We start from the raw sequence: 24,073 nt of genomic DNA on the forward strand, positions 1-24,073 counted from the left end.
GGTGAAAGTCATCCTCCCCCTCCCACAACCCCGCCACATCTGCCAAGTGACCCTATGTAGGGGTAACAGTCTCTATTCTGCTCTGTGTCAGTGTGTATCAGGGCAGGGCTTTGAGGACAGGTGTCAATGTTAGGTGATTTCTGCCCTTTATGGATTAAAAGCAGACTCTGCATCAACTGTGTAATTTTCCATGGGAGTTTTGCCATGGATCCCCCTCCGGCATGCCACAGTCCAGGTGTTAGTCCCCTTGAAACAACTTTTCCATCACTTTTGTGGCCAGAAAGAGTCCCTGTTGGTTTTAAAATTCGCCTGCCCATTGAAGTCAATGGCGGTTCGCGCGGTTCGCCAGTTCGCGAACATTTGAGGAAGTTCGCGTTCGCCGTTCGCGAACCGAAAATTTCGGGTTCGCGACAACACTATTGCCTACCAAACCATATTGTAAGTCTATGGAGTGTAACCCAGTCCATATACTTATCAATGACCCAGAACTATTTATAGATAGGTTTGGGAACTTATTTGGGTTCCAGATATATGGAACAGGTTTGGATCCTGAGACAATATTATTTATAGGGATAGAGACCGATACTGTGGCAACCCAGACTCATCAGGTATTCCATTCCTTCTATGAGGAGATGAGTGTGGAAAATAAGATCCCCCATAACACGAAGAACTTATTTATTGACTTAGCCGAGAGTATTGCTGGTAGTCTTAATGTGACTAACTGCTATGTGTGTGGAGGTACTAATATGGGAGACCAATGGCCTTGGGAAGCAAAGGAGGTAATGTATTCCGGTTCTGAGACAGTTAAACAGTTAATATCTTCTCAAACTGATTATCATATGAGTGTTAGAGGTAAATCTGAGTGGCGATTAAAGACCTCCATTATAGGTTATGTTTGCGTAGCAAGGAAAGGAATAATGTTTAATACATATGTAGGAGAATTGACTTGTCTAGGGCAAAAAGCTTATGATGATGATACAAAAGATACAACTTGGTGATCAGCTTCAAATGTCTCAGAACCACCTAATCCGTTTTCAATTTATACCAATTTAAAGGATGTGTGGTTTGACTTATCTGCTACATCTAGTTGGAAAGCCCCAGCAAATTTGTACTGGATCTGTGGTAAGAAAGCCTATTCGGAGTTACCACAGGACTGGGAAGGGGCATGTGTATTAGGTATGCTCAAACCATCCTTCTTCTTGTTGCCAATTGAAACAGGAGAGACTTTGGGAGTTAAAGTATATGATGTAAATCATAGAAAGAAAAGGGGACCCCTAGAGATAGGTACCTGGGAAGATAATGAGTGGCCTCCCCAGCGTATTATAGATTATTATGGGCCAGCAAGGTGGGCAGAAGATGGTACTTTTGGATATAGAACCCCAATATACATGCTCAACTGTATCATAAGGTTACATGCAGTGGTTGAGATAATTACCAATGAAACATTGCAAGCGCTCAATCTCCTAGCAAAGCATAACACTAGGATGAGGACAGCTGTCTACCAAAATAGATTAGCCTTGGATTATCTATTGGCAGTAGAGGGAGGTGTATGTGGGAGGTTTAATCTAAGCAATTGTTGTCTTCAAATAGATGATGAAGGGCAAGCAATAGCTGAGCTTACTTGCCATATGGTTAAACTAGCACATGTGCCTACTCAAGTATGGAAAGGGTATAATCCGAGAAAATATTTTGGTAATTGGTATGAGCAGTTTGGAGGACTCAAGGCATTGGTAGGTGGAGTCATGCTAATCTTGATGTTGTGCCTTCTCCTGCCATGTCTGATTCCTTTGGTAGTTAGGTCTGTGCAGAGCATTATAGAGAATATAGCAGAGAGAAAGGCCGCTGCACAGATAATGGCTGTTTACAGGTATGAGGCTCTTAAATCAAGGAGAACATGTTCAGGAAGAGGAATTCTGAGGAATTTGTAGCTTTAGAGAATCGCAAAGTCTAGTCTGGTTTGTGGCAACTTGAGGTGTAAGCAAACTCTGATTAAGTGATGCATCTGGAATTATGAAATATCAGAAGCATCAAAGGGGGGAATGTGGTGGAATCTCGGTAAAAATAAATTTAGTAGGCCGAGATTGCCACGTGGTATGTGTACGTGCATATATTGATGTATCGGTCGGTTGGTTGCACGTGGCAACGATACAATCAGTAGTGTACGGAGCATGTGCAGAAATACAGGATATAGAGAATTCCCCTCCTCCATTGTGCTGGACAAGCCATGTGGTCAAACAGGAAGTTAGTCTTTATTCTGTTGATTGGGTAAGAGTACGTGTGGGTGGAGCTGATTATGGGAGGAGCTATATACCTATATAAGGGGCCTACACTGTATGATCGGGGCTCAGACTTTGCTGTTTTTTGGTGACATTAGTCCCTCTGAGTCCCGGTCGGTAAATTGAATAAAGATCTCTTCCTTCCTGAAGAAACCTGTGTCCATCTCTCTGTGCTTGGTTTCCGTCAGTTTCTCCGGTATCAACATCAGTGCTAAGCAGGTGTGCATCCTCAGAATCAGACACGTGTTCAATTCTGTTTAGCTTCCTTGCTTCCTTTCTTCTTCACAGACATACTCTAGCAAAATGATTTAGCCTACCACATGATCTACAGGTTTTTCCATATGCAGGACACTGTTCTTTCTCTCTCACATGTATACTGCCACAGTACTCACATGATGTAGACTTGCTCACAGGTGAGGTGCTTTGGTGTTGATGCTTGTGCTGGTGGTTCTTCAAGCTTAGCTGTTGCTTGAAGGCTGCATGGATGCTGTCAGTCTGTTTATCTTGCTCCATAGCTCTCATATGTTTGTCAGTAACTTCTGCAGTGCGACATATCTCAATTGCTGCATGTAGGGTTAAATCATATTCCCTAAATAGACGGCGGTGGATACTCTCAGTATTAATATCTAGAACTATTTTGTCACAAATAAGTTCCTCTCTCAAGGAGCCATACTCCCAGTTTGCAGCTTTATCTCTTAGCCTTGTGACAGTTGTCTATTGATTCACCTTCTTCTTGCTTGCAGCTGCCAAATATATATCTGTGAAGAAATGACTATATTATTCGATATTTTGTTGCATAGTTCTTGTTTTTTTGTGTATTTTTCATTCGGCAGATGGGACTGCCGAACAGAGACCACCCCTGGCTCACTTAACTTCAAAGCCGGCATCACTTTCACCCTCTATGTGTGCGGTCAGCGTTCATACTGCCGAACGCCACGTGGCAGAGAAAACCGCGGCCATCTTTTTTTTCGCCAAACAAAGGCAGCGGGACTTGGTCGTCGAGTGTCTGGAACTAAAATCGGACACTCGACTTCCCAAACACCGGTCTCAATCATACGAACGCTGGAACTAGTGATACCGATTAGCTAGGAGAGCGCTATTCGGTACAAATATGCACACGAATGAGGGGAACAATCGCTGCTAGGAGCCAGGGGAATTCATTCGGTACTTTTATGCATTTTTTCCCTTTTGCTGAAGTGACCGGCAAAACCACACGAACCTCTGGAACTATTTTGGGCAGTCCGCCCACAGTGAACCGGTCACAAAGGACTTCCATACTTTTTGCGAACCCCTGAACCGATCCGGGTGAAATTTGGATATGTTGGTCACCCGGATCGGGGCTATCAGGGGATATAGTATTTGTGGGGATACCCCAGGTATAAAGGGGTGTTCCAGAAATTGGGGAAAATAGTGAATTTTCAGCCTGGAGATAATTAGGTTGTTACTATATCAGACCTGATTATCTCCAGGACTAGGGGAGGGAACTGCCTGTTTGTATTGGGTGTGTTTTATATTTTTACTGTTCGGGATTGGATAAATGTTACTCCTCCCTGTGGGATGTCCCCTTGCATGGGGACCTGCATAAAAAGCCATGTGTGTGAATAAACGTGAGTTCTACTTGTATCCTGAACCTGGACTCTGACTGTTATTTGGAATTCGTATGCTGTAACAAGGGAATTATCTTATGCAGCTGTTTTATTCCGTATGGATTTCGGTTCCTGTAACTATCGAAGCAAGCTCGCACTACCTTAGACTCTGACCTTTCGGGAGGAAACTACCGAACGCGGTTTGTCTAAACTTGGTTTCCTTACAACTGGTGGCAAGCGGAGGGATTCGAATCCCGAATGGACGTTACAGACCAAGCAAGGGAATGAATGGCTCAGCAGTACCAGCTACTTAAAAGAACCACACTAAAGGATTTACTGGAAGCTCGAGGCAGAGTGGCAAGTAACAAGACAAAAGCCACGTTAATTGCGGAATTAATACAGAGCGATAATACCAGTAATACAGAGATGGATCAAGAGGAAGAAACCGTGATGCAAAAGGACATCCGATGGATGGTCAGTCTATTGGGACCCAACCCAACTACAGAGGCGCTTTTGCAGGTCATGGCACAAGCCAGACAAGCGCAAAAAGAGCGAGAGGACCGGGACAGGCCGGCACAAGGAGATTTACTGCACTCCCCGGGAAGTACTGGGGAGATACCAAAGAAGGTAAATTATGCAGCCTTTAAATCGTTTAATGACAATGAGATGGAAATTGACAGTTACTTGCAAGACTTTGAACGTCAATGTGCACTGGAGGGATTAGACTCCACGAAATGGGCTGCAGTCATTAGCAGTAAATTGTCAGGTAGAGCAGCCGAGGCGCTGCGAGCAGTACCTGAGGGGGACATACATAATTATGAAAAAGTAAAAGACATTTTGTTGGCCAGATATGCTGTAACTCCGGAGGCATACCGAAAAAAATTTAGAGAGCTGAGGAAGACTGGGAGAGATTCCCATACGGAATGGGCTTTTCGGCTACGACGGGCGGCCCGCAATTGGATGAAGGGCTGCCAAGCAACCACTCTGGAGGATGCTTTGCAACTAATGTTACTGGAGCAATTTTTTAATCACTCTGCAGAGGACATAAAAGACTGGGTTAAAGATAGAAAACCAAAAACTGTGGAGGAAGCCGCTAGGCTAGCGGATGAGTATCAGGATAATAGGAGGAAGGAGCAAGGGGTGAGCAGACCACCTTTTAAGCCTAACTACCAGGCTCCAACAACCCCTACCCCTCCTAGACCCTCCATGAGTAACCCTTCACCGAACCCAGCAAACACACCACGTCCCCCTGCAGTGTGCCATTATTGCAAGCAACCAGGGCATTATAAGAATCAGTGCCCTCGCTTAAACCGGGGAAGCTGGGAAAGGCAACCCCCACAACAACCCAGGGCAGCTGCTCATTGTGTGCAACAGGAAGGCACAACCGGTGTTCCTAACCAAGAAGAACAGTGGAGTGTGTTACACGAGGTCAACCCAGTTCAAGCTGGGGGTGACAACCGGGACCACCACCGCCAATGGATTACCGTAGATGGCGTGGGGGCCCGGGCTCTGAGAGACTCTGGGGCTACTTTGACTGTAGTGCAACCTCACACGATCAGAGCGCAAGCTCGCACCGGACGCACAGTCGCTGTGAGGGTGGCTGGGGGCGCTATCCACAAACTGCCCACCGCTAATATCATTGTTGATTGGGGTTCCGGGTCCAAACAGCTGGAGGTGGGGATTATGCAAGAACTACCCGCCGAAGTTTTGTTGGGAAATGATGTAGGGTGCTTGACCTCCCAACTGGCCCGAGACCCACCTGCCGAGGCATACCCAGTTACCACCCGAGCTCAAGCCAGACTGGAAGCTCCGCTGCACTCTGAGGAAAACCAGGTAAGAGTCGAAATACCCCCCTTACCCGATCCTCCCTTTCCTTTCTGGGATACCCCCCAGGGGTTTGAACAAGAGCAGCGTACCGACCCCACATTAGAGGGTTATAGGAAGGCCGCGGCCGTTACCCCAGGGAACAACCCGCACGAAAAGTTTGAGTGGTATAAGGGATTGCTGTATAGAGTGACCGAGGGGGTGGGACAGGGGGCCACCCAGGTCATCAAAAGACAGTTAATTGTACCCCGTAAATTCCGGGCTGAGTTGTTAAAACTCAGTCATGACATTCCCCTAGCAGGACATTTAGGGGTCAAAAAGACAAGAGACAGGTTAACGCAAACCTTCTTCTGGCCCAGGGTCACCCAGGACCTCAAGTATTACTGCAGGACGTGCGACGTCTGCCAAAGGGTAGGAAAAAGGGGAGACCTTCGGAAGGCCAAACTTCACCCATTGCCCATTATAGAACAGCCCTTTCACCGAGTAGCGGTAGATTTAATAGGACCCCTCAGCCGACCCAGCCAGTCGGGCAAAAAGTTCATATTAACCGTGGTCGACTACGCCACTAGATACCCAGAGGCAGTCGCCCTCACCAATATAGAGGCAGAGACCGTGGCCGAAGCCCTTATTCAGATATTCACCCGAGTAGGTTTCCCACAAGAGATCCTATCCGATCGGGGAACTCAGTTCACGGCTACCCTGACACAACAATTGTGGCAGAGCTGTGGAGTGAAACCCCTGTTCAGCGCCCCGTACCATCCCCAGACTAACGGGCTCTGTGAACGTTTCAATGGCACTCTAAAACAGATGCTAAAAACCTTTACGGAGTCCCACAAGAACTGGGAAAAATTCCTCCCCCACCTTCTGTTTGCCTACCGTGAGGTGCCCCAGGCCTCCACTGGGTTTTCCCCCTTCGAACTCCTGTACGGGAGAAAAGTTCGGGACCCACTGGAGCTCGTACGGGAGCACTGGGAGGGCAATACAGACGAGGGGGGAGTCCCTATCGTCCAGTATGTCCTGGAGTTCCAGGACCGTCTGCGGGCGCTCACCGCATCGGTTCGGGAGAACCTGCAGACGGCCCAGGAGGACCAGAGGAAATGGTACGATAGGGGAGCCCAAGATAGAGTACTAGACTTAGGGCAGAAGGTGTTAGCTTTGAGGCCAGTTAAAAAGGATAAGCTACAAGCCGCATGGCAGGGACCATTTAAGGTAGTCGAACGGGTTAGCGAGACCACCTACATCGTGAGCAAATGCTCAGATGAAAGGCTGACCAAAGCCTTCCATGTGAATATGCTCAAACCATACTTTGAGAGAACAGAGGATGTGGGCGCCGTGTGTGCGCCCGCCACAGAAGATAGTGAGGGACTACCCCTCCCCGATTTACTAGACACCGCTCCCTGTACTATTGACCAAGTAAGCTTGGGTCAAAATTTAAACCCCCTAGAGAAAGGTGAGGCCACGCAACTGCTGCAGAGATACCAAGAGATGTTTTCAGCCACCCCAGGCTATACCTCCGCTGCGGTACACCGCGTGGAAACCCAGGGAGAGACGCCACTGCGGCAACAACCATATCGGATCCCGGAAGCAGTGCGTGAGAGTATGCTCACCGAGTTAAGGGATATGTTACAGTTAGGGGTAATAGAACCCTCGCAAAGTCCTTGGGCCTCCCCGGTAGTACTAGTACCGAAGCGCGACGGCACCACGCGCTTCTGTGTAGACTATCGGAGGCTTAACGATCGTACCATAACAGACGCCTACCCCATGCCCAGAATAGATGAGCTCTTAGACCGTATGGCGGGGGGGAACTACTTGACTACCCTGGACCTGTGCAAAGGTTATTGGCAGATCCCCTTGGAGCCTGCGGCCATCCCCAAGTCGGCATTCGTCACCCCTTTCAGGCTATACCAATTCAAGGTTATGCCCTTTGGGATGAAGAATGCCCCGGCTACCTTTCAGAGGATGGCCGATAGGCTCCTGGAGGGGTTTCAGGACTTCGCATGCGCGTATCTAGACGATATTGCCGTCTACAGCCGCACATGGGGAGACCATCTGGGCCATGTGTCCAGGGTACTCCAACGAATCCACCTCGCAGGGCTCACGTTAAAACCCGACAAATGTCACGTAGGTCTGGCCGAGGTACAGTATCTCGGCCACAGGGTGGGCTCCGGTAGACAGCGTCCAGAGCCAGCTAAGGTAGAGGCCATAGCGAACTGGCCCCAACCTCGGACCAAAACCCAGGTACTAGCTTTCTTAGGGACGGCCGGTTATTATAGAAAGTTTGTCCCAGAGTACAGCGCCCTGGCCAAACCCCTCACCGACCTTACCAAAAAGGCCCTCCCCAAACAGGTTTCCTGGACCCCAGAGTGCACGGACGCTTTCCAGAAGCTTAAAGCGGCATTGAGTGAGGTTCCTGTGTTGGCAGCACCCGACTACACTAAACAATTTCTTGTACACACAGATGCCTCCATGTTCGGACTGGGAGCCGTGCTAAGCCAAGTGGGCACAGACGGCATGGAACACCCGGTGGCATACCTCAGCCGTAAACTGTTACCCCGAGAAGTCAGCTATGCCACCGTAGAAAAAGAATGCTTGGCCCTCGTGTGGGCACTCAAGAAGCTACAGCCCTATTTGTATGGGCGGGCATTTACCCTTATGACGGACCACAACCCCCTGGTATGGCTTAACCGGGTAGCTGGAGACAATCCCAGGCTATTACGGTGGAGCCTAGCCCTTCAACCTTATAATTTCACTATGCAGTACCGGCCCGGAAAACAAAATGGTAATGCGGATGGCCTGTCACGCCAGACCGAACTGGACTCCTAAACCGCTACTTTTCTCGGACATCCCCAAGCCAACCCGACAGGGTCTAGGCGGGTATGCCGACCTATGGACTTATAGGGGAGCAGTGTGAAGAAATGACTATATTATTCGATATTTTGTTGCATAGTTCTTGTTTTTTTGTGTATTTTTCATTCGGCAGATGGGACTGCCGAACAGAGACCACCCCTGGCTCACTTAACTTCAAAGCCGGCATCACTTTCACCCTCTATGTGTGCGGTCAGCGTTCGTACTTGTCAGGGTACCTGAAGTCTCTACCTCCGAGAGAGGTAGAGACTTAGACGTTCATCCGTCCGGACGCCATGTTTCCTCTGTTCCTCGCGGTCGACCCGGTCACACAAACGCCGGCCGCGAGGGAGTCTCTTCCTTTTGTAGCATGGTGCCCGGAGGCCGACGTCATCACGCCAATCCGGAACGACCTGTCACTCAGTCCGAGACAGACTAATCAGGTTTCGTCGGAGGCGTGTCTATCCTCTCTAGCCAGGGTATTTAAACATACTTCGCCCTGTTGCTCATTGCCCTGTCGTGGTTCTAGCCTGTCTAGTCACACAGTGCTCTGGTGTTTCTCAGTTATCCTTTTGGTTTCGACCCGGCTTGTTTCCTTACTCTGTTTACCTCCGTTATCCTTGACCCGGCTTGTTCCTCGCTTACCTGTCTTCTCGTTCCCTCGACCTCGGCTTGTCTCTGACCATTCTCTATACTCTCTGTACGTTAGCCCGGCCATTCTAAGGACCGGTATACGTACCCTGTACCTGTTTGTACTTTGCGTGTTGGATCCCTGTCCCGATCCTGACATTACGACAGGGCCAATGGATCCTGCAGGTACAAACAGTCAGGTTTGTTCCTCTGATTCCAGGTTTGACGCCATGGAACACAGAATGGACCAAATGGCCTTAGCACTACAGGCATTGTTGTCTCGTGCTAATAATCCTCCAGAGGAGACGCGTCCTACTCCTATTTCCTCTGTAGGTTCAGGCCTAGAGGTAGCTACTGTAGGTGCCTCTTCCCGTGTTACTCCACCTGTACGTTATGGTGGGTCACCTGAGAAGTGTCGTGGTTTTTTAAACCAGATCAGCATTCACTTTGAATTGCAACCTCGCTCCTATCCTACCGATAGGGCAAAGGTTGGGTTTATTATCACCTTACTCATTGAGAAAGCTCTGAGATGGGCTAACCCATTATGGGAGAACGATAACCCGTTGGTATACAATTATACTGCCTTTGTAGCTGCTTTTAGAAGAACTTTTGACCCCCCTGGTAGAAAGGTCAATGCAGCCAGATTACTGTTGCGCCTGAGACAGGAGAACCGAACATTAGTGGATTATGCACTAGAGTTCAGGTCTCTGGCGTCAGAAGTTAAGTGGAATGAACAGGCTTATATGGATGTATTCTTGAACGGGTTATCAGATGTTATCCTTGACGAAATTGCTACTAGGGAGCTACCAGAGAATTTAGAGGACTTAATTTCGTTCATTTCTCGTATTGATGAACGTATAAGAGAAAGACAGAACACTCGAGAGAGGAACCTAAGACCTGCCTTTAAATTAGCACCCGCATTTCTAAGTCCTGAGTCCAATACCTCACTGATTCCTGAACCTATGCAGATAGGCAATACTCATCTCTCAGAAGAGGAGAGACTGTACAGGAGAAGGGAGGGATTGTGTATGTATTGTGGAGTCAGAGGTCATTTACGCCTGAATTGTCCTGTTCGCTCGGGAAACGCCCGCACCTAAGTTTCTCTAGAGGACAGGCCTTGGGTGTTTCTATTTTGTCCTCTACGCATAATTACAAAAATCACAGGCTTTTACTACCAGTTTCTTTAACATGGAAGAAGGAAGTACTTAAGACCGTGGCATTGATAGATTCCGGCGCTGCTGAGAATTTTATCGATCAAGCCTTTGCCACTAAGCACACTATTCCTTCCCAGTTAAGAGAGACCCCCTTGGCCGTTGAGGCCATTGATGGTAGACCACTACTCGAGCCTGTTATTACTCGTGAGACTATATCCATGACCCTGTCTGTTGGTATCTTACACGAGGAGAGTATATCTCTTATGCTTATTTCGTCCCCTTCCGTTCCCATAGTCCTGGGGTATCCATGGTTAAAGAGACATAACCCTACTATCGATTGGGAGTTAGGGGAGATACTCTCGTGGGGTCAGGGTTGTCAGGAGAGGTGTTTACAGAAGGTATCCCCTTTGGCTGTAATTTACACACCTGACACTACTACCCAGCCTAAAGAGAGACAGATACCTCCTTTGTACATGGACTTAAAGGCAGTATTCGATAAAAAGAACGCTGATACTCTACCTCCACACAGGTCCTTTGATTGTAAAATTAACCTATTACCTGGTACCATGCCTCCTAGGGGCAATGTATACCCTCTATCCACTAAAGAGAATGCTGTTTTAGAGGAGTATATTCAGGAGAATCTAGACAAGGGATTTATCAGGAGATCCTCATCTCCTGCCGGGGCTGGGTTCTTTTTTGTTAAGAAGAAGGATGGGTCACTCAGACCTTGTATCGATTATCGAGGGTTGAATAAAATAACCATCAGGAATGCCTATCCTATCCCCTTGATTACAGAACTCTTTGATCGGTTAAAGGGCTCTAAGATTTTCACCAAGTTGGACCTCAGAGGGGCGTACAACTTGGTGAGAATTCAGCAAGGCCATGAGTGGAAGACAGCGTTTAATACCCGCTATGGTCATTATGAGTATACGGTCATGCCTTTTGGTCTCTGTAACGCACCTGCAGTTTTCCAAGATTTGATTAACGAAGTTCTTAGGGAATTTCAACATGATTGTGTTATTGTCTACCTGGATGACATACTCATACACTCTAAAGAGATTGAGACCCACCATCGACAAGTCAGACAGGTATTACACAAACTTTTACAACATGGTTTGTACTGTAAACTTGAGAAATGCAGTTTTGACCAGACCCAGATAGACTTTCTTGGATACGTGATTTCTGGGGAGGGCTTTAAGATGGATCCTGACAAACTCCAGTCTATTTTAGATTGGCCATTGCCTCAGGGACTCAAAGCTATTCAGAGATTTATTGGCTTCTCTAATTATTATAGACGCTTCATTAAGGGCTACTCGTCTATTATTGCGCCCATCACCAATATGACCAAACAAGGGGCGGATACTAAGACATGGTCTACTGATGCTCTAGCTGCTTTCAAGAGTCTCAAAGAACTTTTTGCTTCTGCTCCAATACTAGTCCATCCGGATACGACCTTACCGTTCCTGCTCGAGGTCGATGCCTCTGAGACAGGAGTTGGGGCGGTTCTGTCACAAAGATTGGGGGTAGATAAACCATTGCACCCATGTGGTTTTTTTTCTAGGAAACTTTCGGGCCCTGAGAGCAGATATGACATCGGCGACAGAGAACTCTTAGCAGTCATTAAAGCCTTAAAGGAATGGAGACATTTATTAGAGGGAACCTTACACCCTATTACTATCCTGACGGACCACAAGAACTTGTCCTACATTGGGGAGGCTAAGCGCCTGTCCTCTAGGCAGGCTCGTTGGTCCTTATTCCTGACTCACTTCAACTATGTGCTGACTTATAGACCTGGTTCAAAAAATTCTAAAGCCGATGCCTTATCTCGCCAGTATGAACCTTCTACTGTACCTGAGCCGGTTCTTTCCTCTATAGTTCCGAAATGCAATATTGTTGCTAATACGAATCTCAGGATTCATTCTCCGTTACTGGCCGAGATCGTTAAGCTACAACATTTAGCACCTAGACAGACTCCTGTGGGTCGACATTTTGTTCCTCCTGCTCTTCAACTGGAACTGTTGCAGTGTTTCCATAACAGCAAGATGGCGGGACATCCTGGTATTCGCAAGACTTTTGCGTTGATCTCTAAGGATTTCTGGTGGCCTGCTTTACGTAGGGATACTAAAGATTTCATCGCTGCATGTGAGGTTTGTACTAAGACCAAACAACCTCATACGCTTCCTTGTGGATTCCTGCACCCCTTAGAAGTTCCAGAGAAGCCGTGGTCCTGCTTGGCCATGGACTTTATTGTCGATCTACCTATCTCTAAAAAACAGACTGTTATCCTTACCGTGGTTGACAGATTCACTAAGATGGCACACTTCATTCCTCTGCCTAAACTTCCATCTTCTCCCGAATTGGCCGAGATATTCGCTAGGGAGATTTTTCGCCTACATGGGATACCCTCTCAAATTGTGTCTGACAGAGGTTCCCAATTTATTTCCCGTTTTTGGAGGTCCTTCTGTTCGCAACTTGGTATCAAATTGAACTTTTCTTCTGCCTATCACCCTCAGTCTAATGGAGCTGCTGAACGTACCAACCAGAAAATTGAACAATATTTGCGATGTTTTGTTTCCGAACACCAGGATGATTGGGTCGGTTTGATTCCTTGGGCAGAGTTTGCGCACAACAATCTCGTTTGCGATTCTACTCATTCAAGCCCCTTCTTCATGAATTATGGCTTTCACCCGTCTATTCTTCCTTCGGCTTCTCCTTCCCAGGGGGTGCCGTCGGTTGATGTTCATGTTGCTAATTTGAGGAAGTTGTGGGATCAAACTCGGCAAATCCTTACGCACAATTCTATGCTGGTTAAGAAACATGCTGATAAACGTAGAAGGGCGGCTCCGCTCTTTGTTCCGGGTGATAGGGTATGGTTGAGCACGAAGAACATCCGTTTAAAGGTGCCCTCCATGAAGTTCGCTCCCCGTTATATTGGACCTTACAGGGTGTTGTCTCGTATCAATCCAGTTGCGTATCGTCTAGCTCTTCCTGATACCTTACGCATCCCTAACTCGTTTCATGTGTCGTTGCTGAAACCTCTTATTTGTAACAGGTTCTCCTCCACAACAGCCCCTCCTTGTCCTGTTCAGGTGGAGGGTCAGGAGGAGTATGAGGTTAACTCTATTATTGATTCTCGTATCTCCCGGGGGAAAGTACAATATCTGGTCGATTGGAAGGGATACGGTCCTGAGGAGAGGAGTTGGGTACCTCAGGAGGATGTTCATGCTCCTCGTCTCCGCAGGGCGTATCACTCTCGCTTTCCATCTCGTCCCGGTTCTTTCCGCCCGGTGGGCGTATCTGAGGGGGGGGGTACTGTCAGGGTACCTGAAGTCTCTACCTCCGAGAGAGGTAGAGACTTAGACGTTCATCCGTCCGGACGCCATGTTTCCTCTGTTCCTCGCGGTCGACCCGGTCACACAAACGCCGGCCGCGAGGGAGTCTCTTCCTTTTGTAGCATGGTGCCCGGAGGCCGACGTCATCACGCCAATCCGGAACGACCTGTCACTCAGTCCGAGACAGACTAATCAGGTTTCGTCGGAGGCGTGTCTATCCTCTCTAGCCAGGGTATTTAAACATACTTCGCCCTGTTGCTCATTGCCCTGTCGTGGTTCTAGCCTGTCTAGTCACACAGTGCTCTGGTGTTTCTCAGTTATCCTTTTGGTTTCGACCCGGCTTGTTTCCTTACTCTGTTTACCTCCGTTATCCTTGACCCGGCTTGTTCCTCGCTTACCTGTCTTCTCGTTCCCTCGACCTCGGCTTGTCTCTGACCATTCTCTATACTCTCTGTACGTTAGCCCGGCCATTCTAAGGACCGGTATACGTACCCTGTACCTGTTTGTACTTTGCGTGTTGGATCCCTGTCCCGATCCTGACAGTACTGCCGAACGCCACGTGGCAGAGAAAACCGCGGCCATCTTTTTTTTCGCCAAACAAAGGCAGCGGGACTTGGTCGTCGAGTGTCTGGAACTAAAATCGGACACTCGACTTCCCAAACACCGGTCTCAATCATACGAACGCTGGAACTAGTGATACCGATTAGCTAGGAGAGCGCTATTCGGTACAAATATGCACACGAATGAGGGGAACAATCGCTGCTAGGAGCCAGGGGAATTCATTCGGTACTTTTATGCATTTTTTCCCTTTTGCTGAAGTGACCGGCAAAACCACACGAACCTCTGGAACTATTTTGGGCAGTCCGCCCACAGTGAACCGGTCACAAAGGACTTCCATACTTTTTGCGAACCCCTGAACCGATCCGGGTGAAATTTGGATATGTTGGTCACCCGGATCGGGGCTATCAGGGGATATAGTATTTGTGGGGATACCCCAGGTATAAAGGGGTGTTCCAGAAATTGGGGAAAATAGTGAATTTTCAGCCTGGAGATAATTAGGTTGTTACTATATCAGACCTGATTATCTCCAGGACTAGGGGAGGGAACTGCCTGTTTGTATTGGGTGTGTTTTATATTTTTACTGTTCGGGATTGGATAAATGTTACTCCTCCCTGTGGGATGTCCCCTTGCATGGGGACCTGCATAAAAAGCCATGTGTGTGAATAAACGTGAGTTCTACTTGTATCCTGAACCTGGACTCTGACTGTTATTTGGAATTCGTATGCTGTAACAAGGGAATTATCTTATGCAGCTGTTTTATTCCGTATGGATTTCGGTTCCTGTAACTATCGAAGCAAGCTCGCACTACCTTAGACTCTGACCTTTCGGGAGGAAACTACCGAACGCGGTTTGTCTAAACTTGGTTTCCTTACAATATCTTTCATATAGAACATTTTTTGCAGGTCTAAAGAAAGCTTATAATGCATCAAGGATGGCTTTAGTGTCATTCTTTTGCTCCTTTGTAAAGTTCAAATTATGCTTGTAAACATGGTAGCACTCACTGCCCATCACCCCCCTCAGTGTTGCTGCTTGCACTGCTGCAGGCTTCTCATTCAGCCCTGTAGCTAGGGAGTAATCCTCAAACTCAGTTCTGAAGTTATCCCAGTTACTGCTGCAATTCCCACTCACCCTCATTGCCTCAGGTAGTGGAATGCTATGAGCAGCTGCCATGATGCTGGTTTTCTTAATATAAGAACAGTGACTGAGTCACACCACACAAAAACAAAAGTTTTAGACTTTAGAAAAACAGACTTTTCTAAAATTAGAATATGTGTAAAGGAGTCATTATCAGACTGGAGCAATTTAAATGGAGTCCAAAAGAAATGGGATTATTTAAAAGTTGCACTACTGAAGGCAACAGAAAATTGCATTAGGCTTGTCAGTAAAAGCAAAAAATTCAAGAAACCACTGTGGTACTCCGCAGATGTGTCCAAAATAATAAAAAACAAAAAGTTAGCATTTAGTAATTATAAAAAAAAACAGAGTGAGGAAGACAGAATGACCTATAAGATTAGGCAGAAAGAGGCTAAGCAAGTTATAAGAGCTTCCAAATCACACACAGAAGAGACAATAGCACAGTCAGTAAGAAAGGGGGACAAAACTTTTTTTTTTTAGATACATAAATGAGAAAAGAAAAGTAAAACCAGGATTAGTTAGATTAAAAACAAAAGAAGGAAGGTATGTAGATGAGGATAAAGGTCTAGCTGACTGCCTCAATGAATATTTTTGTTTGGTATTTACAAATGAAAATGAAGGAAAGGGACCTCAGTTAAGAAAAAGGATAAATGAGTCATTTATCACACGTGAATTTACAGAGGAAGAGGTTCTATTTCAACTGTCAAAAGTAAAGACAAATAAGTCAATGGGACCTGATGGAATACACCCAAAGCTATTAAAAGAGCTCAGTGGTGTACTAGCAAAACCATTAACAGATTTACTTAACAAATCATTGTTAACAGGAGTAGTCCCAGAAGATTGGAAGTTAGCGAATGTTGTGCCCATTCACAAGAAAGGTAATAGGGAGAAGTCGGGCAACTATAGGCCAGTAAGCCTTACTTCAGTAGTGGGGAAAGTGATGGAAACCATGTTAAAGGATAGGATTGTTGAACATCTAAAAACACATGGATTTCAAGATCAGCGACAACATGGGTTTACTTCAGGGAGATCATGCCAAACTAATCTTATTGACTTTTTTGATTGGGTAACTAAAATTATAGATCAGGGTGGTGCAGTAGACATTGCTTACCTAGATTTCAGTAAGGCTTTTGACACTGTTGCACATAGAAGGCTTATCAATAAACTACAATCTTTGAGTTTGGATTCCAATATTGTTGAATGGGTAAGGCAGTGGCTGAGTGACAGGCAACAGAGGGTTGTAGTCAATGGAGTATATTCGAAGCTTGGGCTTGTCACCAGTGGGGTACCTCAGGGATCTGTACGTGGACCCATTCTCTTTAATATTTTTATTAGTGATATTGCAGAAGATCTTGATGGTAAGGTGTGTCTTTTTGCGGATGATACTAAGATATGTAACAGGGTTGATGTTCCAGGAGGGATAAGCCAAATGGCAAATGATTTAGGTAAACTAGAAAAATGGTCAGAGTTGTGGCAACTGACATTTAATGTGGATAAGTGCAAGATAATGCATCTTGGACGTAAAAACCCAAGGGCAGAGTACAGAATATTTGATAGACTCCTAACCTCAACATCTGAGGAAAGGGATTTAGGGGTGATTATTTCTGATGACTTAAAGGTAGGCAGACAATGTAATAGAGCAGCAGAAAATGCTAGCAGAATGCTTGGTTGTATAGGGAGAGGTATTAGCAGTAGAAAGAGGGAAGTGCTCATGCCATTGTACAGAACACTGGTGAGACCTCACTTGGAGTACTGTACACAGTACCGGAGACCATATCTTCAGAAGGATATTGATACCTTAGTGAGAGTTCAAAGAAGGGCTACTAAACTGGTTCATGGATTGCAGGATAAAACTTACCAGGAAAGGTTAAAGGATCTTAACATGTATAGCTTGGAGGAAAGACGAGACAGGGGGGATATGATAGAAACATTTAAATACAGAAAGGGAATCAACACAGTAAAGGAGGAGACTATATTTAAAAGAAGAAAAACTACCACAACAAGAGGACATAGTCTTAAATTAGAGGGGCAAAGGTTTAAAAATAATACCAGGAAGTATTACTTTACTGAGAGGGTAGTGGATGCATGGAATAGCCTTCCATCTGAAGTGGTAGAGGTTAACACAGTAAAGGAGTTTAAGCATGCGTGGGATAGGCATAAGGCTGTCCTAGCTATAAGATAAGGCCAGGGACTAATGAAAGTATTTAGAAAATTGGGCAGACTAGATGGGCCGAATGGTTCTTATCTGCCGTCACATTCTATGTTTCTATGTTTCTATTTATTTAACTTTCTATTTTTAACTCAGGAAGGGAGAGAGGTTCAGGTAGGCACTAGTGGTTAGTCCACAGTGCCGAGGTATTATAGGGACCAGTGGCGGATCCAGCGGGGGGCGAGCAATGGGACAATTGCCCCCCCCCGAGATTCTCCCCTGACGGCTAATGCAAGGCTGGCATTGTCCAAGTGCCAGCCCTGCAATGTGCCTGCAGACCGGGGAGGGAGGTCAGAGATCTCCATCCCCGGTCCGCAGGCACATTGCTGACAACCGGCAGTGGAGGGAGTGAGAGAGGACCCGGGAGCTCAGCCTGCAGCAACGGCAACTCTCCAAATCTCGTGAGAATGAACTCTAGCCCTGGAGTTACGGGCTAGAGTTCACCTCACCACTGGAACCACCAGGGATTCCTCACCGGACCACAATAAAGGTAAGAAGGGAGGGGGGACATAAATGAATTTATTAAAAAGCCTCCCTACCCTCCTTCCCCCCCCCAAACACACACTGCCCAACAAACACTGCCCCCCAAACACACACTGCACACCCATACACACATTGCCCCCACAGACACATACAGTGCCCCACACACACTGCCCCACACACATATACAGTGCCCCCCATACACACACTGCCAAACACACACATACAGTGCCCCTATATACACACACATACAGTGCCCCCCATACACACACTGCCAAACACACAAATATGCCCCCCTATACACACACATACAGTGCCCACCCATACACACACTGCCAAACACACACATACAGTGCCCCCCTATACACACACTGCCAAACACACAAATACAGTGCCCCTATACTCACACATACAGTGTCCCCCATACACACACTGCCAAACACACACACACTGCCCCCTTTACACACATACAGTGCCCCCCATACACCCAGTGCCCCCTATACACACATACAGTGCCCCCCAAACACACACTGCCCCACACACACATACAGTGATCCCCATACACACACTGTCCCAAACACACATACAGTGCCCCCCATACACACACTGCCCCTCACACACATACAGTGCCCCCCCATACACACAGTGCCCCCCATACACACACTGCAAGCCTCACACACAAACACTGCAACTCTCACACACACTGCCCCACACATACACTGTCCCTTAACACACACTCTGCAACCCTGACATACACTGCCGTCCTCACGCACTCACACACACACTTCACCGCTCACACACACTTCACCCCTAACACATACCACTGCTCCTATGCCCTATATCCCAGGAGACCCCAGGTAAGTTGTCAAACTTCTTAAACGGTTTGACTACTTACTCTGGGATGGGATCCTGGCACTACTGGCACCATAACTACTATACTGAGCTGTAGTGGTTATTGTGCCTGGATTATTTCTTTAAATAATCTACAAGTGCCTCTCCCGAGATCAGGCTCTGGATCCGCCACTGATAGGGACAGAACTACCTTTTGAGTTCTGGTTTGGGACTGCAATGGGGTTTGGGACTGGTTTGGGGTATTTAACTCCTTTCTCTTAGCCTTTATACCCTTTACTTCTTACTATACCTGATATACTAGTGGTATATACTAGTGGTATACCTGTTTAGTGTCCAATCGCTGGGATAGTGCATAGTATGGGCTTAGTAACTGGCTTAGTAACTACCTTCCCAAATACTTAGCTGGACACTTATAGGTAGTTCTGTGTGTACACTTATACATACACATTAAATATATACCTTGTTGTCCCTCACTCTGTCCTGTTTTATACTTCAGTTTTTTTCCCTAGGACTATTAAAGGTACGGTTCCCTGCTTTCCCATATTTTATGTTAACTCTCCCAATTAGGACACTAAAGTCCACTTCTGATTATCCCTTAGTAACCTGTTTCCAAATCTCATATGTTGAGCTGTCATGTCTGTGTTATGTATTGAGGTTTATGCAGTCCACCTTCCAGTAGATGGCAGCATAGTGAAGTTATGCACTTGTTCTGTTGTGTTTAGTCTCTTTGGTGTTATGTCATTATGTGTGTGTACTGAAGTAAAGAGAAGTTCTATTTTACTACAATGTCTGAGAGCCATTTGTGAATATATAACATGCTAATACACTAAACTGGCGACGAGGATGGGATTATAATAAATGGACACTGCAGAATATATATAAAGGAAATGAAATCAGCCTGAGTGAGGAAGTAAAACTTTTTTTTTGGAATTCTTTTATCTACAAATATTTCCAGCATGGCTTCTCTGGGACACATGGAGGAATTTGATCTGGCTAATCCAGCCTCATGGGACTCATATGCTGACAGGTTAGTGTTTTTCCTGGAAGCTAATAAGGTGGTGGATGCTATTCAGAAGAAAGCTGTGTTACTGAGTGTTATTGGATCCAAAACATTTGATATTGTCCGCTCACTGATATCTCCTGCTAAACCACAAGACTACTCATTTGAAGAAATACTGGCACTGTTAAAACATCATTTAGCACCCACCCCATCTGAAACAGTGAGGCGTTTCCATTTCAATAGAAGAAATCAGAAACCAGGTGAAAGCATTGCAGCATACATTGCAGGACTGCGCAGGCTGTCTGAAAATTGCAATTTTGGTACCAGCTTAGACTCCTTGTTAAGGGACAGGCTTGTGTGTGGGGTGCAAGATGAAGCACTGCAGAGGAGACTGCTTGCAAGACAGAATTTAACTTTTATTATTGCACAAGAGGAAGCGCTCGCAAATGAGGCTGCATATGTCCATTCAAAAGAGATACAATTCTCCAGCAAAGATAACTCACCTGAAGTAAATCTAGTGAAGAAGACTGATGTTAAATCAAAACACTGTTCACCACACACTGATGTCACAGCTCCATTTAAAGGAACTTGTTATAGTTGTGGTGGAAAACACAGGCGTAATACGTTTTCGAAATGCAGTTTGCCACACATGTAAACGTACAGGTCACATACAGACAGTTTGCCAAAGTCAAGCCAGTGGAATTTAGACAAAATATAAGAATGTGAATAAAATACAAACCACAGCGCACTCTTTTAATACTCCACAAACCGTTTCAGATAGTGAAATGACTGCAGGTGTTTACTCAAATGACTATGTGAATAAAGTGGAAAATTCACCATCAGGACTGAAGATTTACACTGAAATTGTGCTTCAAGATGTTCCATGCAAAATGGAAGTAGATTCTGGTTGCGCATATTCTTTGATTTCAGAAGAGACATTTACATTGTTATGGCCTCATAATTCTCCTTCAATAGTACCTTGTGATATTCATCTCGTGGACTACAACAAACAGGCTGTGGATGTTAAAGGGGTTTGTTTTATACCAGTAAAATATGGTAAATTCAGAGGACATTTACGTTTAATAATTACTAAGGGACAAAGAGCAAGTTTGCTAGGTAGAGAGTGGTTTGAAACCTTAGGAATTTCATTAACTGGAGTTAATAATGTATCCACAGATATTCTACAGAATGTGATTGATAAATTTAGTGCAGTCTTTGAAGAAGGTCTTGGCATGTTTAAAGGCCCTCCTGTTTATTTTGTATTAGATTCAAAAGTACCCCCAATTCGTATGAAGCTCTCAGACCAAAAATAGATGCTGAGATTACACGTCTTGTGGAACAAGGCATACTTGAACCCATAACACACCCAAAGTGGTGTACACCCATAGTTCCGGTCATGAAACCAAATGGGGATGTCAGAATCTGTGCTGACTACAAATGTACAATAAATAAAGCGTTGCAAGAGCATCCCTATCAAATTCCAGCTGTTAATCAAATTCTTACTACTTTGGCAAAAGGAAAAGTATTTGCCAAGTTGGATATGGCTCAAGCCTACCAGCAGTCACCTGTGGATGATGAGGCTGCTGATGCACAAACGATAATAACACACAAAGGAGCTTTCCGAGCAAGACGTTTGCAGTTTGGAGTTTCCATTGCTCCTGGCATATTCCAGAATTTAATGGAGGACCTCTTATCTGGACTTCCAGGTGTAGTGCCTTATTTTGATGACGTTCTTATTGGAGCAGATTCTATACAGTCATTGGCTCCACAGCTACAACTTGTTTTACAACGTTTTCTTGATGCTGGTCTAAAACTTAAAAAAGAAAAGTGTGTTTTTGGTGTAAGCAGCGTGGATTTCCTTGGTTACCGAGTTGACGCACAGGGCATTCATCCAACTGATTCTAAGGTTGAAGCTATCCATAGAGCTCCGGTTCCAACAAACAAACAAGAACTGCAAGCTTTCCTTGGGTTGCTTAATTTTTACCATTCTTTTCTGCCTGATAAAGCCACTGTTGCTGAACCTCTGCATCGTCTACTAGATAAAGATGCTCCATGGAAGTGGACTGACGTTCATACTACCGCTTTCAGCGCTGCTAAAAAACTGTTGTCTTCTGACAGTTTGCTTGTACACTATGATTTGGAGAAACCGCTCAACCTCACCTGCGATGCTTCTCCGTATGGCATAGGGGCTGTACTGTATTGAGCCACACTTTGAGAAATGGGGTTGAGGCTCCTATTGCATTTTATTCACGGACTTTATCTACTACAGAGAGGAATTACGCCCAAATTGACAAGGAGGCTTTAGCTATTGTGTCCGGTGTAAAAAAGTTTCATGACTATTTGTATGGGCGGAGGTTTACTATTATAACAGATCATAAACCTTTACTGGGTCTGTTCACCAGCAATACTCCCACTCCTCAAATAATTTCACCACGCATGCTCAGGTGGTCCCTTCTGCTGAATGCCTATGATTGTGAGTTCAAGTATCATCCTGGCAAGGATATCACACATGCCTTCTCCTGACTTCCTTGTTCCTCCTATGTCTGAGGTCCTCATGTTGGAATCCATTCCAAACCCTCCGTTACATGCAAGTGACATTGCTTGTATGTCTGCCAAGGATCCTTTGCTGTCCCGTGTGCTCAACTAGGTTTGGAGGGGGTGGCCAAAATCAAAAGTGGAAGACAAGTTCAAACCATTTGTAGTGCGCCAACATGAACTATCTGCCTATAAAGGGTGCCTATTATGGGGAAACAGAGTGGTAATTCCAAATGCAGGACAAGCTCGAGTATTGCATGCTCTTCATGAAGGACATCCTGGAATAGTTCGCATGAAAGCTTTAGCCAGAAGTTATGTTTGGTGGCCTAAAATGGATGAAGTTATTGAAAAGTGGGTGAAGAACTGTGTACCATGCCAATCTACTCGTCATGCTCCACCTAAAGCCTCAGTACATCCTTGGGAAGTGACTAGGTCACCTTGGTCCCGTTTACATATAGATTTTGCTGGCCCTTTTCACGGACAGATGTTTTTTTTAGTTGTTGACTCCTTTTCAAAATGGTTAGAAGTTGTTCCAGTTACATCTGCTACCTCAGTCACAGTCATAAAGATTCTAAGGAGGTTGTTTGCTACACATGGGTTGCCAGATACAATTGTGTCTGATAATGGAACACAATTTACCTCATCAGAATTCAAAATGTTCATGGCAAGTAATCTTATTCGACATGTTACTATTGCACCATTTCACCCATCATCAAATGGTCAAGCTGAGCGTATGGTTCAGACTACCAAAGACTCATTAAAGAGAATTATTGAAGGAGATTGGAATCGTAGACTTGCAAATTTCCTTCTGCAACAACATGTGACACCTTGCTCAAGCACCGGTAGTAGTCCAGCAGAGCTCCTTATGAAACGGCGTCTTAAAACTTGTTTGGATCGTTTACATCCTGATTTGACAACTGAGTTACAAGAGAAGCAAGAATTGCAATTCAATAAGAACTATAATGCTTCTACTGTCAGAGTATTTGCACCTGACAGTGATGTCTATGTCAGGAACTATGTTTCTGGGCCTAAATGGATACCTGCAAAAGTACTTATGGCCACAGGACCATTGTCATACAAAGTACGAATTCCTGATGGTAGATTACGAAGGCATGTCGATCAGATTCGGGAACGGAGTGATGAGATTGTGCCTGCTGCCGGTCCCAGTCATACTGGGTTTTCTGTGATACCAAATGATGTGGAACCACTGGATGATACAGGTCTCAGTTCTCCAGGAGTTGTTATTGAAGAACCAGTTCTGTGTGGTCCATCTGACAGAGCACAGGAAGAAGGGATGGGCACAACTGAAGGTCCAGGTGAAGCAGTTCCAAACACGGTTTTGGGGCGCCCAAGACGAAATATTAAGCCTCCCAGTTATCTCAAAGACTTTGAGGTCTAGGGGGGAGGAGTGTTATGTATTGAGGTTTATGCAGTCCACCTTCCAGTAGATGGCAGCATAGTGAAGTTATGCACTTGTTCTGTTGTGTTTAGTCTCTTTGGTGTTATGTCATTATGTGTGTGTACTGAAGTAAAGAGAAGTTCTATTTTACTACAATGTCTGAGAGCCATTTGTGAATATATAACATGCTAATACACTAAAGTCTGTAATTTCCAGGATGAGATTTTGATCTTTTTTTAACAAAGACACCACATCAA

The 24,073-nt window shown here is 45.7% G+C and overlaps 1 protein-coding gene and 1 pseudogene across 1 annotated transcript in view; both read left to right on the top strand.

The window, feature by feature from the left end:
• USH1G (USH1 protein network component sans) overlaps nucleotides 1-24,073 on the top strand; it is a 784,266-nt gene that overhangs the window by 655,064 nt on the left and 105,129 nt on the right. The gene's annotated exons all lie outside the window — the stretch shown is intronic.
• On the top strand, nucleotides 19,854-23,534 carry LOC134565779 (uncharacterized protein K02A2.6-like; annotated as a pseudogene).

Source organism: Pelobates fuscus, chromosome 6 (assembly GCF_036172605.1).
Source record: "Pelobates fuscus isolate aPelFus1 chromosome 6, aPelFus1.pri, whole genome shotgun sequence".
Classification (NCBI taxonomy): Eukaryota; Metazoa; Chordata; class Amphibia; order Anura; family Pelobatidae; genus Pelobates; species Pelobates fuscus.